At 45.1% G+C, this 4,924-nt stretch overlaps 1 non-coding gene across 1 annotated transcript; it reads left to right on the top strand.

The window, feature by feature from the left end:
• The first annotated feature begins 2,126 nt into the window (after positions 1-2,126).
• Positions 2,127-2,199, top strand: Trnaa-ugc. The gene has a single exon. It is a non-coding gene; the product is annotated as a tRNA-Ala (tRNA).
• The last annotated feature ends 2,725 nt before the right edge of the window (positions 2,200-4,924 follow it).

Raw genomic sequence — 4,924 nt, 5'->3', positions numbered from 1 at the left:
AGCAAAAGTCACAGTTGCGTAAACGGAATTTCTGTGTGCCGTTTGTGGAGCAGCGGAAGCTACATAAAGTTTTAGTGGACCGTACGCTGCGGATAGTAGGTCCAACGGGCGCCAATCAACAACACGAAACAGCCAAACAACAACACCAAAAGGAATCCGATCCTTTTTTAAGCGTGTAATTTGATGACTTTGATCGATCAATGTTCTAGCGTCCTGTCGTCTGTAGAGTTATTATGTATGTTCGCCATCAGCTTATAATTTATCATGATTTATACAACAGTGCTTAATCATGCTCTCTATACCTCTGAATACGTGCGCTTATGTTGTGATAATCATAACTGTTATTCAATTGTTTGAGTCGAATTTGTTTCATTCTGAAATGCCATATTTTGAATCGTTCGTCTCGTACATTTCGCTATTTTTGGTAAGTGAGCTTGTACCTTTCTTTTTTCTTTTTACTTTGTGTTCTTTCCCAGGCACCACACAATATTTGAGCGATATTCGCCTCGGGTCGGGAAAGTCGTGCGGGTAAGGCCGATTTTTTCGTTGTATCGGGAAAACTGTGCCGGTACCATTTTGATTCTGGCGATGTCGACAGAATATCTGTTATATCGCGGCGACGCAACCATGGTGTGTATGGTACACAAGCCGTGTTTTTCCCTGAATATCGTTTTCGAATCGGCAATAACTGCGCAGTATTAGGCATTTTTGGCCGATTCGAAAATGATATTGGAAGAAGCCGGTACCACTTTGGACATGGCTGGTCTCTACTGAGTATCTATTATGTTGCACCGACGCAAACCCGGTAACGACGATTGCACGAATATTGTTTGTTTGCTTTTTTTCTCCTGAAAACCTTTTTATTTCAACCTAACGTGACCAGACTCGCTGGCGCCTTGGAAAGCAAGCTTGGAAAAGAAGAGGGAGAGAGAGTTGTGACGTACCCGTCTTTGGTTAATCCTTCGAAACAGGGCGCTCGGGCCCCACGCAAGATCCGGTTAGGTGCGCGCGCGCCGCTTGCGGCCTGAATATCCATCGAGACGGAAGATCCAACGAGTCGAAAGATCCAATTGGTCACGTGACAGGCGAGACCGAATATCCATGGAGACGAAATGTCCAATTGAGACGGAATGTCCAACGAGCCCGAATGTCCAACGAGACGGAAGATCCAACCAGGCCTGAATGTCCACTTCGACTGAATATCCAACGAGAAGGAATATTCAACCAGGTCAAAATGTCCACTGAGGCTAGATATCCAATGTTTCATGTTCATTTAATTCCTGTAATTTATTGATTATACTGCTGCCAAATAAATAATGATAAGCTAAGTCCTTTTTTTTATTGCACGTTTTTGTACTTGATATGAAAGGGCTTGCTGAAATGTTCCAAATTGTATTTAACATTGTAAAGAACACATAAGATACGTGATCTCAGAGCACAAAATATGAAAAGAGTAATGATAAAAATAATCCCTGGAGAAGGGGAACAAGAGGGACAAAGGACAAACACAAATCTCCAAACAAAGCTAGGTGACTGGTGCGCGACCGAAAAAATCCGCCTGGTCCGGGTATTGAACCCGGGACCTCTCCATTACAGGTGGAGCGCTCTACCAACTGAGCTAACCAGGGGTTAGACGTGAGTAGAGCAAACGGGTTTTATCAACCGCCCCCAGTCTAACACCAACAAGGGTGAAGCTTGCAATTTAAGGTTATGATTATAATGCAATTAAATGCAAAGGTGCAAGCGAGCTGGACAGTAATGATGGAAATAATCCCTGGAGAAGGGGAACAAGAGGGACAAAGGACAAACACAAATCTCCAAACACAGCTAGGTGACTGGTGCGCGACCGAAAAAATCCGCCTGGTCCGGGTATCGAACCCGGGACCTCTCCATTACAGGTGGAGCGCTGTACCAACTAGTCACCTAGCTGTGTTTGGAGATTTGTGTTTGTCCTTTGTCCCTCTTGTTCCCCTTCTCCAGGGATTATTTTCATCATTACTGTCCAGCTAGCTTGCACCTTTGCATTTAATTGCATTATAATCATAACCTTAAATTGCAAGCTTCACCCTTGTTAGTGTTCGACCGGTGGCGGTTGATAAAACCCGTTTGCTCTACCGACGTCTAACCCCTCGTTAGCTCAGTTGGTAGAGCGCTCCACCTGCAATGGAGAGGTCCCGGGTTCGATACCCGGACCAGGCGGATTTTTTCGGTCACGCACCAGTCACCTAGCTGTGTTTGGAGATTTGTGTTTGTTCTTTGTCCCTCTTGTTCCCCTTCTCCAGGGATTATTTTCATCATTACAGTCCAGCTCGTTGCACCTTTGCATTTAATTGCATTATAATGAAAAGAGTTTTTTTTTTTAGTCCACGAAGGAATGGAATACGCTCCCTAGGGAAATTATTTGGGCCGCAAATGCCGAAAACCTTCTTCTTAATATTTGTTCGCCCTCTGCGATAATGCCTGATACTGGCGCCTCAGGCTCAAAATAAATAAATAATAAAGATTAAAAATAGCAAAAGCAACCAAAGTCCACACCAAAGCTTTGCAGTCAAATGCTCCCCAAAATATATTTTCATAAGGAAAAAAAAAAAAAAAAGGAAAACCCGCCGCAGACAGAAACCAAAGGGATGCGAGAAGCAAAGAGTCTTCAACGCAGTGGAGCATCGTGAACTTCCTAAACTGAGTTTTAAACGGAGTCTAGAAAACAAAAGCGACTGTTCCCTCCGAAACCAAAAAGTAGGCGTGCAACAAAGAGGTCTTCGAAACTTTATCTTCAACTCATACACGTCCCATGTCACTCTCTTTCCGGTTTGGGCCAAAGTTCTTTTGTATTCACGTGACCTCAAATCACTTGCCAGGTTAGAAAGGTTCAATATTTCTAAAACTCAAAACGGAACCTACAAAGACGGGACAAAGACAAGGCGTCTCGTCTTGTGTTTGTTTTCTCTTTGTAGCCTCCGTCTTGGGTGTTAGAAATGTTTAATTTAACCAGCTCGCCTGCCTTATTACGTTATCTTAGAAAGGTTCACCTTTGTTCTTGGTTCGGTATAACACAACCTGAGTGGGTTCAAACCTTAGACTGCAGACAAACGAAACCATCCACTTAAAAACAATGCTCGTTCCGGGTCGACATTCCACATGGCTATGTAAAGGACTGCAATTTCGCCACCTCCCTCTGTCAGAACCCTGAGCTTCATCTTCTCCAAATCGCTGAAACGCAAATACAGCGAGTTGTTTTTATCGGTTGATTATTTATGTGTAGGTACTGCGACATCGAAGTACTGGAATTGCATCTAAAATATTGTATTTATTACGCCTATGTACTTTGAGTTATATACAAATAATCACTGTTAGCTATTTATGAAGAGAAGTAAGGTCTTGGAAATTGAAAATTTCAAGACACATGAGAGGCTCAAGTTTTTCAAGAGCAATTCGAAGTCTTAAGTGCAACTCGTCTGATTGTATGCGTCGCGTTTTGATTACAGGCTGCAGCGTACTCGCTGAGCCAACGAGATGAATCCTGGGAACCTGGGTGTCCCAAAATTCGTGCCTTCTCACAAGCGCTCAAGCAAGCCAGTCATACAGTACAAAAGCCGTCGCTGGCCCAATGCGGTTCTTGAATTTTCGTTCAAGAGGGCCAACCCAAAAAACTAGCATCGAGTCCTATCGATGCATCAAATGCTTTCATATCAGCAAGCACACGGTGACCGGGGAAAAATGTCTAGTAGCGCACGTCATGCTTAACCACGGAGTTATGGTGTCCGATCCTGATAATCCGATGACTCCACCCAGCTGCAGCCCAGAGAAGGACTCCGATGCGACGGCAGTACTTGCGAAGCGATTCATCTAAGAAGTATGTACGGATGTACGTACGAGCCGCAAAAGACCCCGTGAGGCATTCGACGAAGCGGTGACGTCCGTCCAGGAAAGGTTTCGTGAGAACGGAGGTGAAGTCCAGGATGGCATACAAGCCAGCATGTACAGTGAATATCGATTTACGTCCAAGAGACGAGCCCTCTCACGCAATCGCCATCACAACAGACTAAAGGGCAACGCATTGGACGCTATTCTACCGGAGCTTCGCGTCACCAAAGACTTCAAAGAGTTCTTGCGTCTGGATGTCAAGGCGGAAGTGGGACGGCTCCTTCTTTTTTATGCTGAAAAAGACCTGGAAGTGCTTCTCAATGTCTAATTCATGCTGGGGGACGGCAATTTTAAATATAACGCCAGTGAATTTCACGGTCCAGGGCAATTGTACACTCTACATGCCATTGTTAAAGGAGAAGCGCGTCCCATCGTTTATGCTCTGATGCAGTCATGCGACGTTCAGGCCTATGAAGTTTTTTTCGGCACCTTAAAGACTTCATTTGAGACCAAGTTCGAGGGAGTCGGTGGCCTCTCAACCTCCACTACGTGGCACTTCGACTACGCGTCCGCAGCTATCCAGGCTGTGATGAACGTCTTCAAGACCACCCCGGGATTTCCGAAGGTAAGAAAATTTCTTAAGTATTGTTTTTGAGTAAATCAACGACTTAAGAAAGGCGTTTTTATTTATGAAATATAAATGAAGCCAAGGGTGGCAGAGTACTATATCTAGGATTCAGTTTCGCGCCTGTTGCAACTGTGTCCACACATATGTGGGCTCCAATAGATGTTTCCGCTCGTTTTGCTCCCAGGTACGTGGCTGCGCATTTCACTTTGCGAAAGCCATTAACACCAAGCGCGACGAACTGGGGCTCAGGGCTCTTTGCCGTGACGACCCTGAGGTGAACCAATGGTTCGTCAGAATTCGTCACCTGCCTTTCGTTCCGGACCACTACCGCCTGCTGTTTTCAAGTGACCTTCTTGCAGCGAAACCAAATCAACCCCAGCTGAATGCCGCTCGCCTGGACCAATTCGTCCGGTACTTCAGGAACTTCCTTCT

The sequence above is a fragment of the Ixodes scapularis genome, unplaced genomic scaffold (genome assembly GCF_016920785.2).
Source record: "Ixodes scapularis isolate PalLabHiFi unplaced genomic scaffold, ASM1692078v2 PGA_scaffold11__112_contigs__length_91849675, whole genome shotgun sequence".
NCBI lineage: Eukaryota > Metazoa > Arthropoda > Arachnida > Ixodida > Ixodidae > Ixodes > Ixodes scapularis.
The sequence above is the reverse complement of the archived record's forward strand: the minus strand, read 5'-3'. Positions and strand labels throughout refer to the sequence as shown.